The following is a 15,392-nucleotide window of genomic DNA, read 5'->3' on the forward strand; positions in this document are numbered from 1 at the left end:
AAAACAACGAAGAAAACGGGTGAGTGAGAGTGAAGCCGGCTGCCAGTCGGCTGCACCTGCCCGGCCTCCTGATGATTCTCACAAAGCTTGGTGGCCTTTTGTGTGCGCCTGGGTTTACTCCAGTCCCTCCAGGGCCAGCGAGCCTTCCTCATGTGGTGGGCAGCGCGCCTGTTCCCTTACACTGCTAATGTGCTCACATAGCGATCACCAAGACACTGACAGAGCGTCCAGGAGGGTGGCTCCCTCTTCAAGAGCCCCATAAACCTGAATAAAATAAAAGCTGCATGAACAGCAAACAAGAGTTGAAGCCGATGGTGTCAGGGATGCCCTCCATTCACAGACCTGACACACAGCCCAGCCTCAGTGGTTGGGGCGCCTCATTCTCAGATTCTGCTGTTTCTGCTGATGAAACACACAGAGAAGCAGCTTGCATCCTTGCCAAGATTTGTCCTCCCAGACTCATTTACCCCACAGTGAGTTTCCTACCCTCTGCTTGGCCTGCTCCGTGGAGAACAGAAATTGCAGTGTCTTGAACCCTGTTTTTATTTTACATAGAGAGTAAACAGAGATGCATTATAAGCTAAACTGTCTCCATCCACGTCCCAGGGAAAAAAAGCTGACCTTGTTATATTTCCTGGGCGGGTGCAGGATTGTCCCGTCAGAACCCCGAGGGCTGAACGATGGAGCTTGTCAGAGAGCAGCCCCAGGTAATGAATCATCTTATCACAGGTGCACACCACACATATTAAAGGAGGGTTGTATGAACACCGTGCCCTCCACAGTCACCTTTCAATGTCGGCTTTAACCCTTGTTCCAATCCCTTTTCATCAAAGGATCATTTTATGCAGCCGGCTCTAAATAGAGGCTCTCAAAAGCCTATTAAGATTTCTGGAGGGATGGGGTATTGGTGTGGAGGACAAGTTAGTTATAATATCCATAACTCATGCTCAGATCTGGTCGATTCTAGAAGCTGTTGCCTAGAGTTGTGCCCAAAATAGAACACCCCGATTCATTCCTGCCAGGCGACTGGCCCTTGAGATGTCAATTGTAAGAGTTCAAGATAGACATCATAACCACTGACGTGTACTTCCCTCTGATTTTTCTGTTCCAGGGTCCAAGTCAAATGTACCAGTATGCTCACCACTTGAGTATTTGCGATGGAGAAAATGCTTCATTGTTTAGAAGGAATTATTAGGAGTTGATTCTTCCGATGACTTAATGGCTAATCGTTTTGCCAGTTACAAATCCTCCTCCTTCTCAGGGGCTAGAGTCACAGCTTTTGCTTTGTATGGCCTTTGCCAGCTCCCATCCCAAGTATAGCTCTCCCAGCCCACAAGTGCCCATAAGAAAACGGGCTTCAAAGCAGAAGCTTCATGGGTACTCTGCATTGATTGAATGAGAGTTGATTTTACTTTAACTTTTTTTATTTTAGAAACTGTGTTATGATAGTTGATTTGATATGGTACACAAAGCTCCTAAAGTGAAAAAAAATTACATTTACAGAGAAATCAATAATGCCCACTCATGAAGTCTTGTCTGAGAGTTTTCGACACATGCCCAGTGGCATCTGGTCCCCCCCTCTCCAGTGCAAGAAGAGATCAAGACACTCACATTTCCCAAGTAGATGAATTGGCCACATTCATGTAGCACTGTTTGGGTTTTTTTTAATCTTTGTAATATAAACATAATCAGCCTCCCAGAAAAAGATGCATGCACTGCATCTCTTGGAGCAAAGATTCTTGTTTGAGCCTTATGAGGTAGTCAAATTACACCAAAGAACCACAAAATTCTTTCTTGTGTGTGTGTGTGCGTGTGTATTCCTTTGGCTTGTATTAATGTGGTACAAAAGGCAAGAATACATTGGAATGAGGTTAATATAATCAGTCTTCCTCAAAATATCGTGGAAACCAGGGTTACTACACCCAGCCCATTTTCAGTTCCTTAAAAATCTCCACAGAGCTTTCCCAGAAAAGGCACAAAGAGAAAATTCTTAATATCTTTAGAGATTCTTTCATTTGAGTTCTTGATGCCAGCTATTCGTTACATTGGAAAGTTCACCTGGGAGTAATAACATTAAAATCTAAACATAAGTTTGAAAAGCGTGTTTTCCTCCTCTGATAATTTAGTGAGGCAGATCTGTTGAGAAGGCACCAAGCAGGGGCATTCTGTTCCCAGAAATGCCCTGATCCTTGCTCCCCACTGCTAAGATGCTCTTGGCTACCTGGAAACCAAAGTGGGATCACCCAGTAGGTAAGAGCCCTGACCGAATTCAGACCTGCCTGGGGCTGGCTTTAGGCTCTACGTCTTTCTCGTCTTATGACCTAGGGACTATGACTTAACCTATGTAAGCCGGAGACATCCTCAAAGTTCTAACGGAACCTCTGTGGAGCAGCCTGGGCCAGCGGCTTGTGCTCCCAGGGCAAGTGGTCCTAGGTCGGCTTCCTCGGCTGGGCAGATGCCCACCCCCTGGAATGTTCCTGCAGACTCGGCCTTCCACTCTCAACAATAAGAAATCTCACCACCTAGGGCTACGCTTTTGCTTCCCTGTCTTGGAATCTGACTGTGTTTCCATTTACTGGATCTCGGTAAATTTAAAGGGATGGGAAATCTTCATACATTTAAGGATTTTTTTTTCAATCAGTAGTTATAAGCAAATATAGAGAAAAAGTTTCTGTCACCTTTCTGACCCTGCCATTTATTTGCAGTTAATTCACAAGTCAGACATTGTTCCAAAGAGTAATTAATTTTAACAGAAATCCTACATCCTAAAGCCACAAAGCTCATATCTTACCCAGGGATGTTAAAGTATTTTAAACATGTATTCTACCCAACTCTACTCTGAAATAAGAAAGCAGCAGATATTTTACTGGTAATTAGTGATCATGAAATTGATAATGGCTATGGCATTGCTGAGAAGAACATTCTAGTTCTCTTTACTTAGCAGATCAGGAACTCGTGCAAGTGTGGAAACTAGGTAATGGAATGAGTGCTAAGCTATACACTTTTCTGAATCCCGGGTTGCCCAATAACTAGCTCTGTGACCTTGAGCAAATTACTTGAGCTCTCTGAGCATCAATTTCATTATAAAATAAGGAGAATAAAATCTAGGCCCCTAGATTATGAAGATTAAATGAGATAATGTGTGAAAAAAGCCTACAATAGTAACTGAGTGCACAAAGACTCAATAAATGGTTGCCATAATTAGCATCATCATCATCACCGTCATAGTTTAGAGTTTTGTCTAGCATTTTCTGGAAACCTGTACTTGGCAGCACAGCGTACAAAGAGAATGGGCTCTGGAACCAGCCCACCATTTACCTGTTGTGAGACCTTGGGCAATCGACTTACCCTCTCTGTGCCTCAATTTCTTCATCTGAAAACTGAGGATAATAATTTTTTAGCACCAGCTCCTAGGATTAAAGTGCTTAGAACAGGGTCAGGCACACAGTCATTACTCATTAATGCTATCACTTAATAAGAGCTATCTGTTATTATTAGTCAAAATGCAAACGCTTTTAGTTCATGAGTGTGCACAAACCTGTCTGAGAGTGAGGAGTCTGAGAATGTGAGAATCTTAGTAGTAAGACATTAAGTTATTTTAAGGAAATCTCATCCTTAGTTGAGTATAGTTCAGTAGCTGTGTGTGTGAGTGTGTGTGTATTTGTGTGTGTGTGTGTGTGTGTGTGTTCCTAACGCTCATTCAGTGGGTATGTTCAGGATTTGGCAAGTAGATTTACCATCGATTTGCTCAGCTATAGAATTGGCTTGCCTGGTGCCCCTGGCAGTATCTCCTTATTGGCATTATTGCAGAAAAGTAAAAGCAAATGAAAGTTTATTTTATCCTGGGGCCAGAGAAAGCATTTTACATTTTAACTGAAGCTCAGGATGTTTCCTGTTGAAATTAGTTCTCGACCACTGCGAAATTGTCTTAAGTGGCAGCGAGTCAAGTCAAAGATCCTCCCTTCAGTCTGTAAAAATCAACTAGACATTATTTTAAAAAAAATTTTATTAGGTATAATTGACATATAACATTATATTAGTTTCAGGTGTACAACAGGATTTGATATTTGTGTATGTTGTGAAATGATCACCATACTAAGTCTAGTTAACGTTCGTCACATACATAGTGACAAAATGTTTTTTCTTGTGATAAGAATTTCAAGATCTACTCTTTTAGAAACTTTCAAATATGCAATATAGAATTAATAAGCATTGTCACTATGCTATATATTATATCCCCATGACTTATTTATTTCATCACTGGAAGTTTGTACCTTTTGACCCAGTCACCCATATAACATTTTCTTAATATATAAAAAGAAGAAAGAATTAAAGGGACTTACCTATTCAGGTTACCCAAGAATACACACACCATTCCATGAAGGAATGAGGGCTGAGCCGAGATGGTTCGGTGAGAAGGAGGGGTTTGCTGTCACAGTGTAGGATAGTGGCTGCCTCCTAAAATGACCACAATGCCACGATTGAAGGAAAACAATCTACTGATACTAACAGCAGCCTGTGCACTGTGGCTTAGAGAATACAACCTTGACCGCACAAAACCATTGATGGTGAGTCACCTCTGTTCAACAGTGGGCTGTTGGAACACCACTGGCACCATGTTTGTACATACCAACTGGAAGATCATTCTAATATCATAATTTTCAAATGCGGTCAAAAATATGTCTTAGAATTGAAGAAACATGATGCTTACAGCAGGATGTTCCTCTGGATGATAATAAGCTAAATGATGTCTCTAGAAGGCAATTGAATAGTTAAGAGCATGAGCTTTGAAGGAAATGGGTCTGATCAGAACACATTTCAAGCTGTGTGGCCTTGGATAAATTACAGAACTTTTCTGGGCCTCTGTTTCCTCATCAGTAAAACCAGAGGGATAAGACTTCTCACCTATTTTTGTTGTGGGTTTAACTTGATACTAGCAAGGGCAGTGCTCAGTGCCTGAGATGTCTTAAGCATCTCATAAATTGTAGTAATGTATTAAAAACTAATAGGTTATAGCTATTCTCTTTAGGATGAAAAACCAGTAACTGACCCCAAACTATGGGTTGCTAAAGTAATTCAACATACAATTTAAATAGAAAGATGAGAATCTTTTAGAGAAAACCACTACAAGGTGAATGAAGATAAAGTTATAATAAATGCAAATCTCAGCCAAAGATATAATTGAGATATAATAAATTTACTCTGTAAGTGTCCATTGAGTCCTTTGTGGGTTTTATTAGGTCTGGTCAGAGAACTAACAAAGCTATAGCTGCCTGAGTTTGTAAAATTCACTTCAAACCCTGTGCAAAGGAGATGAGTGTGTCACTTTGACCATGTAACCAGAGCAGATGAGGGCATCAGACAGATCCAGCCAAAGCCAGTGGATCAGGAATTTAGGAAGTTTCACATATATGCTTGTATTTCATTTTTAATAATGAAACACATTAAACATAAAGAAAAAAATTTTTACAAAAAAATAATGCAAAAGACATCCTTGTTCAAGTACCTAGATGTTAACAATTTTCCATATTAGCCTCGGTTCTCTTGCTTACTTTTAAAAGAAATAAAATATTACTGATACAGCTAAGGCCTTCACACCCTCTCTCTCCTGTGCCTCGCTTTCCCTTCCCGAGTGACTGAGATGATAACGTTGGTGAGTCCTTTCTGTGCAAGTTTTACATTTTTACTACAAAATATTGATTGGGGAAAAAAAAGCGCTACAAAATCATATGTACAGAATACCATTTTTAAATACAAAAAGAATATACTGTTTGGACATTTTGCATAAAGAAGAATCAAACACGTTTGTTGAAAATTCAGAGTAGGCGTCTAAACATTCAGAGTTGGTGTTTCTATATGTTCCCCCAAATATTAGGAACAGAGCAATCTATTTATGTAATATGCCCAACCAACGGGTTTGGCCACATTTTCTAGACCAAAACTCAGAACAGTCTGACAAAAGATTTTATTTTCTCATTTGAAAATATTATTATACAAAGTTTGTAAAAGGTGTAAAAATTCAATCCTGTTGAGTGAAATACATATCAAATAGCATTTTTTAATAGAATAACATTGTTAAAAGAAGCTCTTTCTAGAGACTGGGAAATCTATGTTCATGGGGTTAGTAACATTATAAGAATTTTACCCTGGCTTCATCCGAGTAATAAAGATAAAATAATAACAACAATAAACCACCTCAATCTTTCCACTAACATATCAAATTTCCCCTTTGAGCCCAATTGAGAGCTTTATTTCCTCATTTCGGGAGAGGCCATTGCATTAAAGCAGTTTTTCCCTAAGTGTGCGCCTCGTGGGGGGGGAAACGAGCCCCTCAAGACGCTGCACAAACGAGGGGTCCCGAGTGGGATGCGCGGGGCGATCCGGGCCTGGCCGCCGAGGACACGTGTCCCGCGCGGCTGGTGACAGTGGAGCCAGGTGGGCGACCCGCCCCGCGGAGCTGACGCGCCACAAACCTCTTTAACCTTTTTAAGCCCGCTTTCCTAAACTCACTGTCCACACAGCATTGCACAGAATTGCCGTTGGCAGAGCGCACTTTGGGAAACGCGGCAGGAAGTAATTCACATCCCTGCCTATGCACGTTTCCCAACGGGAGCTAATGATTTAAATCCGAAAGGAAGCACCTCCAATGGGTTCTGCTTTGCAGCGGGGACTCAGCGGTGATCCCCGTGCTGCCATTTCGGGTGCACACACCTAAACGTGGCACGTTTGCAGAAAGAAGGGCTCTCGCACCACAGACCCTAATGGGAACACCGAGGGCAGATAAACGCCTGGCAGTCCCGAGGCCCCCCCGCCCCCGGCGCGCGCTCTGGAGCTTTGTCCTCTGCAGTGACTGGTCAGAGGTAGGGTGGCGGGGGTCGCTGGGCGGAATGGGCCCGGACTTCGCCCTCAGTCCTCTCCCTTCTGAGGAGCAGGGCGTCCCGGATGGCAAATGGCGCTAATGAGCCCTGATGGCCCTCGGCTCCGCGGTGATTACGCGGAGATGGATTTGATGGGAGGCCTTGCTTCTGTAGTGGCTGAGCTGATGACACGAGGGACGTAATCAGGTCTCAGAGCTGATCGGTGCCATCAGCAGAAGCACGGCGCTGTCCCTCATTACGACAGCCAATTGTTCAGCCCAGACCTTCGCTGCCCGGCCAAAGGTCGCCTCTCCCGCTCCCTTACCGCCCGCATTTCTGAAGCGAAAGGGTTAATCGCATTAGCGTCTTCACCCCAAAGAGGCGGCCAACTTAAAGAACTGAAGATAACGCACCCTCTGAAATCTTTCTTTCTACCCTCCTCTCCCACCAGAACTCAGCAGTGCAACCTGTCCTGTACAGTTAAAGAGATGGGCAGAAATATGCAAGTGAAAAAAAAAATCCAGTTTGGGGAATTCCCTGGGAAGATGGAGCCAGAGAGAACAAAGGTCTCTCTCATCTAAACAGAACATGGATTTTTGAGCTGTCACATTTTTTTCCTCTGGCCACCGCATCTTTTTTTTTTTTTTTTAATTCTTTATCCATGAGTATTTCATTTTCCTGGGAATAGGGAAATTTTTTCTTGTGTAGGCTCCCGAGTCAAAACTGTTGGCACCTTCCTTCTAAAGAATGGGAGAGGGGCCAATTAACAAACGGAGCAACCTAATTAACAGCGATAATTCTAAACAAGAAATAAGGTACAAGCCGCCATTCGCAGACAGCTCCCTCAGAACTAGTTTGACTTCTCAGATCTGTGTTCCACCAGCAGAGTTTACATTCCAATTAGTGTGCCCTTATGTCAAAATAATATCATTAACTAATGTTCGTGTGGCTCATTTCAGTGTGCAAAGTTCTTTAACGGACTTAGATCTTAGAGAGGCGGTAGTTTTTAGCTGAATGTTCCTTAGGCTAAGTGATTTCTACAAAGGAGTAATGGAAATAATGATATCTCCCATGCACTGAGCCTCCACCATGGTGCTGGTAGCATCTGTGATCCTGCGCAAGCACGGGTTCGATTACCTGTAATCTGCAGGTTTGATTATCCCAGCTGTGCAGATGAGCAAGCTCTCAGGATGCTGAGAGCTAAATTGGCTTCATGGGGTGACACCTTTAGTAAGTGGCAAAACCAAGATCTGAGCCCCAAGCCCACACCCATCCTCCTGTACCACCCTCACTTTCTTGAGTTCAAAGACCTAGTTCATTTCCTGGATGCTCCACAGATGTGTCACAATTCCAGAACCTTCATTGCTCCATCTGCCAATGGAAACTGTAATTCCTGCCCTATCAAGCTCACAGATTTCTCTTGAAGGCATATAACCACCCCCCACACCTGAAAACTGTGAAGAGCTGTAAACCTTACCAAAATAAATAGGTATAGGGCATTTTAATCAATATTCTCACCATTGCTATTTTTGCTGATCAAAGGAACCGGAGAAGTAGATTCAGAGAAGTCTCTAAAGTAATGAGATAATCTTGAAACATCAATCCCAGAGGTCCATTTCACCTTACCAGAGAAAATCAGTCTCAAGGCATGGGGACCTGGGGGACCCAGCCTTCCGGGTCTCCTGCCTTCCAGCAAGCCTTCCTAGCTGTTAGGAAAGAAATGCGTGGTACGGGCTTCATACGGGCACTCTCCAAAGTGAGCCTTTCAGAGCTAAACAGGAAATTCTATCCCAGTGAATGTTCTATTGGGCTTTTTGTAAAATCACAGAGCAAAATGACTTTGGAATTGATTAAGCTCCCAGAGTGGCAAGGCTCCAGACCTTTCTAGAGCCTCCCCTTTGGAAGCTGCGCCTCTAATGAAGCAAGCCCTTACTAAGGAGAAATATTTATCCTATATTATGCGTCTAAGAAACCACTGATTTTAGTTACATCACCAATTTAATAACAGCTTTTTTGGAATGGAAGAAAATACAATCACATTAAAAATATATCAACTGTTAGGGGCAGCCTAATTTCACACATATTAAAATGTAAAAAATGTAGAGGTCTTATTGGGGGACTGTGTTATTTATCTGATAAATAGCCTTAACCAAATTCAGTAGCCAAAAGACTGTCCACTGGGCTGTTGATGATAGCTTTTTTGTACTTAGTTTCTAGTGAAAAGTCAAGGATGGAAGTAGAAGCTCATTTTTTCCGACTAGAGAATGAAAATCAAACTTGATTTGGGTCTAGAGGCAAGGAAAGAGAGGAAGTGCTGAATTTTGACTTAGCAGCCCTGGAGTAACATCAGCTTTTTCTGCAAATGATTTTTATGGTTAAGCAGAGCATTATCAGAGAGGGGAGAACATTGAATTCACATGTGAGATGCATTCAACCGCCAAATAAATGTTCATTGTACCATTTGCTACACACGTGCCCAATACTGCACCCAAGTTTCATATTGGCCTGTAATTTGTTGAGATGATGCATTCTTCTTAAAGATGTAGGCATCACGTCATCAACCCTGGGCCAATAAGAGAGAATTGAGGAAGAGACCAGAGATAGATAGGAATGGAAAAGTTACAACTCAGAGCAGAGAGAGAAGCCAGGTTCAAGTTCAAATGTACACAAGTAGGCCTTTGCACGATCCAATTGAATTTAACGCATTAGCCATAAAACATTGCTCCAAATCGCTATTCATCTCATCAGCTAACTTTTTGCACCTTATAAAATTAACAGCGTAAGTAGATCCTCAGAAGATGTCATAAAGTGGAGCGCTCAGAATATGACAGTCAAGTCAAGACGAGATGCAACTTTATAAACAAATGGCATCAATCAAGCAAAACACACAAACACACAAAGAAAACACATTACACACTCCCTAGATCTGACACTTTCCAACAGACATTCGCGATAAACCAGTCTCGTCAGAGTCACAAAGGTGGACAGACTGCGCAAATGTCCACGGGCTCACATGGAAGGCAGCCCAGGGTAAAGATCACAGGCTTTCCAATCAGACTCCATGCCCAAGCAGCTCTGTGACCCCAGGCGTCTGATCCTACTCAGCTGCAGTTTTCTCTTCCATCAATGACGACAATATCTTCCTCCCGGGGTTCTTAGGAAGATTAGTTCTAATGATAAAAAAATTTAATAAATTGCTGCCATTTATTGAGCACTTCCTACATGCCAAAGAGTGCTTGGCATTTGACATATATTATTTCGTTTCACCTGTCCCACAACCACTGAATATGGGTTCTCCCCATTGCACAGATTAAGAAACTTCCAAGATCACCTGGCTGGAAATGGCAGGATTCGATCTCAGTTTTGTCTGATCTCAGAGATTGCTCTCAATCCCTGTGCTCTGATAATTTGAAGTGTTGTTTTGTTCACTGATATATCCCCAGTGGCTAGAATAGCACCTGGCACGTGGTAAGCACAAATATAGGAATGAAATCTGTGGACGGCATGAATGGAGTATTTCACATAAGCTTATGTGCTATTTGATAAGCATTTTGCATAAACTCATCATTTCATTTCATTCTCAGAATGATCTTGCGATATCATCTCTCATTTCCAGCTGAGGAAATGGAGGCTCAGCATAGTTAAGCAGCGTCCCAGGGCCACGCAGTTAGTAAGTGATGGAACCTGGATTTGAGCCCAGATCCGACTGCATCAAAGCCAGCCTTCCTCTGAGTGAAGCACTTCCAGAATCACGTGTTCACGTGTCTAACACCACACCTGCTGTATTATAGTCATTCCATAAATATCATGGTCTCTTCACCCCCGTGCATTTTAATCCACTTAGGGTGGCTGATCTGAAGTAGGGTCTATTTAATGTATTGAGGTTTCTCGTGGAAACGCTTTTAAGCATAATGCCATCCAGTGTTACCATGTCTGATGCAAATGGCATTTGTCTATTTACTTAACTTTCTTCAATTTTTTTAACTACTAACGTTTCAGGGTTGTTGTAAGGATGAAAAGTAATAAAGGATGTTAAATGCTTGGCACAGCCCTGGCACATAGTGAGGACCAAGCAAGTGCTGCTTTTCCGTCTTGTTCCCCTGACCGCCTCGGCCTTGAACCCGTGGCCGCTCCAGCACAGAGAGGGCCAGTTTGATGACTTTGAGTCTGCTGCCCTCTCCATTGTTAACAGGGTAAGCCGGACTACCTTGTTTTCTCCAGATTATTGGCAGAGAAGGCTAGATGATGTCTAGCTTGCCTCAGTAACATGACTATACAGCTGCTGGACATGACAGCATCTACTTTTCTCCGTAACAAATGTTGTACTTGATTTAATCAAAACGCAGGGCAGGTTCATTTAACTACTGTGGGTTTCCACAGATGCTCGAGAATACAAACATTTCCATTTACCTTCAGTAAATCTGCAGGTGATGTTAGCAAGCTCTCCCAGACAGCCAAAAGGAAGAGGTTAGTGATATGTACAGCCAGAAAAACGAAAATCAATTTTAAGTTCACATGGAATTTGAAGATTTGATTGTAAGTTAAAAATGGATTTTAATGTGAGGATCTTCTCTGTATCATTGGGTTATAAAAGAACTGTTTAGATTTTTTAATATAAAGGGTGACTCTCTTGGGAAAAGGATATTAAATCATTTATGTTTAAAAGGTGATATACAAATCACTAAAACGAACACAAAAGGGAGTGACATGGCCGGCTACTTCGGATTCTGAGCACTCATTTTGATTTTTTGAGATCACAAATTCATATACATTTAAAAGTCTTTGAAAAGTAGAGTTTCTGCTCCTCTCAGCTCATATGGAGATAACACAATAGAAATGAGGATAATATCAATGGTTTTGTGTGTCTAGAGTTTTCCCTGCAATCCGGAACCTAGATGAATCAGAAAGAACTAAGAATTTAGCCTTCTCAGAAACCAAATCGGATACCATAAACGTTGCTAGAAATGCCCCAAATGTTTTAGAGAAGTTAAGCAGATTATTTTTTAACTGTGAGTTATGGATTAATTCGATAGTTTTGTGACTAAATCTCTCAATTCCTCTTCAATGTAAGTATCATTATGCCAACTTTACACTATTTAATAATATATAGGTGTAGTTTGTGAAGGATTTCATCTAGGAAGACTGTGAAACATATTCTTGCTAAGGCTGTACTTCGAAAACAGCTTTTGAAATTAAAAATTCTAAAATTCGTACTCCTGGCGTAAATTACAAAGTATTGAACTTAGAACAGAACGGTCAGAAAATCATTACGATAGTGGTTTATTATTAATGATAAATTACCTCTTCCCAGGACCAAATTTGAAGTACCAGAGTAGTTAAGTATACACGCACTCACACACACATATATAATTTTGTTTGAGGGACTTTTAAAATAGGAACCAGAAACCTATGAGAATCCACAAATGGAAGCCTGCAGCAGCCGTCTTTACTTACATCCATCAGAATCTGCCTGCTGGTTAGGGGTAAGAGTACAGATTGGTCACCTATGAAAAGATGAGGATGCAATTTTATGAGAAAAACTCATCAGCATAATTCTAATAAGTTATGGTCTTTGTTGGGAAAAATGAGAAATTCTGCAGTCTCACCCTAAAGAACATTAAAAAAATCTACTAAGAGGAAATTGAAGAAGTAATACATGTTAGAGTCATGAGGACTTTTTTCTGATTGAACAGGTAGATAAATATTGCATGCAAGTATCAAAATACATTTAATTCTGCCACAACAATGGATATTCGCTTCACAAAAAGGATACAAATCATCTTGGACTCGTGAAACAGGGTTGTGATAAACATATGCATCTTTAATGACACCTGGAGTGGCTTCCTTCCCCACCCATTTTTTTTCTTTTAGAGGCTTGTTCGGTTGTTTACACTAATTTAAATTCAGCTTTACAGCCTGAATGTGCTCAGAGCACTACATGATGCTAAATAACTGCGGTACTTCTTTGAGCAGTTGCCAAACATTTCCTTCCCCAATTCCCACTGCTGCAAAGAATTTAGAATATCACCGGTCCCTGATTTAGGGTTGTTTTGCTGTCACTGCTGTAGCTCTTTTTCCTCTCATTTGGGAAGAAATATAAAAGAAACAGTTCATAGGTCCAGGGCTTCATTTAGGAACCTTTGCTAAAGCTTCGAAGGACCAAGGCTGGGTCAACCCAAGAGGTGTTCTCCCAAGCAATAAATAACTTTAATCTGATTTAGTCACCTAATCTGGGATCAGTAGGCAGAAGCAGAAATACTTCCCCAAATTCTAGATATTTTTTTGCTGGCATTAAAACTTAAAGTCTTAGGCAAAGCCATGTAAAGTCTTACAAAGTTGGTCTTCCTGCAGAATGATGGCTTGCCCATAGTTGTGATTCTCTTTTGAAGGAAAAAAATGTTTTAGCAATTCCACAGTGTCGGCACCTGCAAGGAAAATGAAAAGTACTCATGATTTAATTTGTAGTCATTGGGGAAAAGGACAAAGAAATGATGAAAAGAAATATTTCCACTTCATCCTTAAGAATTTGTCTTTGTTTTCTGGGACATGGAACATCCTACTGGACAAATATAATGAATATTGCAATGAAAATGTAAAATCTCTGAAGAGAGTTGGAAATTGAAGCATTTGATCATATTTACAAATATTGTTATTTCTTCCCATTGAAAATAAAGTGAGAAGGTACAAATTGAAACTGAGGCCATGATGGCTTGAAGGAGTTTACTTTTGTATGAGACGCCACACTTGCCCTTGTTAGAAATAACTATGGGTTGAAATATACATTTGTTTTTATTTCAATTAGGATTCAATAATACGAAAATAATAATATATTCATAGATGAAGGGGAATCTTTGTGAGAGCATGGTGGAACGGAGTCCTTGTAACCACGTAATGAATTCGTATGGATCCTTGTGATGGAATCAAGATGGCAGAGGTTATGACTGTGGAGTGGTCGCTGAAAAGGAACATTGTTCTGTGAAAACTGAAGGGCATCCCCCACTGTGAGCCTGTCATTTCTACTCTCCAGTGGGAAAGCAGCAGTTTCAATATGTGTTCTTGGGGACCAGAGGTCCCAAGGGATCCACTCCCCACCTACCCCCCCAGTAAAGTAATCCAGCCCCGAGTGCTATCTGAGTTCTGCAGACATGTTAGCCATTTTCTTTTTACAATCAAAGTGACTTAAAAACAAAATTTAGAGTCGTCTGTTATTTCTCAGACTCCCAAAATCTCAACCAGTGCCTGGCACATAGTGAGCATTAATAAATGGAATGCAGAAATCAAATTTGAATAATATTGTCTTCTTCAAAGATTTTTTTTTTAAAGCTACCACTTTTCCAGAGAATATAAGAACCTATTTCAATGAAGGGTGAATTCAGCTGTCCAATAACACATTTAAGTATACAAACAGTCAGTCCTCAAAAGGAAGGACCATGGGAGATCACCTCAAGTCACTGACCACTGCAGCAGTGTCCCTGGAGAAAAGAGCCGGCATGACTCTTGTCAACAGCAGGGGTTTTAGCTTTCTGTAAACTGTGGCCATCTTGACCGTCCTGACTAGTGGGAGCCTAGACTTTCTTCTTCATTGGCATGTTGCTGGTGCCATAGATAGCAAGATTTACTGAACGCCTCTACTAATCCAAAAGAAAGAGTTCTCATGAATTCCAATGGCTGGATGACTTCCCAGTCTTCTACTCTGGGAATGAGAGCAATGTGGTATGGCCCAGAGCTGGGCACACAGCAGGCCACAGAAAGGATTTGCTGAGTGAATGAGCGAGTGAGTGAGTATGTGAGTGATCAACCTGTGCATGAGTAGATGCACAAATCAAACAACACTCTTAATTTTGAAGTCATTCAGAATAAAGCAGAGAGATTCAGACAGTTGCCTGGCTTTTCTAGGCAAAGTTGAAGATGTTTTTTTCCCTTTGCTAGACTTATCTATACAGTTACCTCAATCCTCCACCCTTGACAATGAAAATGCTGCCAATATGTCTGTATTATCTATCCATGTAAGCATACTTTTAATATGTAAAGAATTAATATTTATATAAACAACCAAACTCATGTACTCCAAGCCTTTGAGTATATAAGAGCCATAGCAATAAATTTCGGAGGGGAAGACATAGAACAAAGTGTCAGTTTCTCTGTCCATTTCCAGAAGCATCTCTCCAAATTCCTTCCTTGTCCAAGAGAATTGCATCTGGTCTTGCTTATTGACCTTTGCAGGGAGAACTTACTTTGTTTCACTATTTCTTACCAGTCACAGAGGAAGCCAGTCAACCTTTGATTCCAACCTCATGCCCGACTGAAGCTTGAGCTAGCATTTTGCAAAACTGACTCCCCCCTCTTCTGTCTTCCTCATCCCACCTTCCAGTTGAGTAAAAAGTAAGCAGAACAGTAGAGGAAAACAGCACTATAGAGAAATCAAGAACCCCTAAATAATCCAGAGCTTGCCAATATGCTGTTCAGTATAGTAAATATATAATTCAGACATAATTTTAAAACTTGTGTTGATGGTGGGCACCTATACTGTGTTCA

General features: G+C 41.2%; 1 protein-coding gene across 8 annotated transcripts in view; it reads left to right on the forward strand.

The window, feature by feature from the left end:
- The window catches only part of POU6F2 (POU class 6 homeobox 2), a 459,108-nt gene that overhangs the window by 406,172 nt on the left and 37,544 nt on the right, over positions 1 to 15,392 (forward strand). The gene's annotated exons all lie outside the window — the stretch shown is intronic.

This window comes from Equus przewalskii, chromosome 4, assembly GCF_037783145.1.
Source record: "Equus przewalskii isolate Varuska chromosome 4, EquPr2, whole genome shotgun sequence".
NCBI classification, from domain to species: domain Eukaryota; kingdom Metazoa; phylum Chordata; class Mammalia; order Perissodactyla; family Equidae; genus Equus; species Equus przewalskii.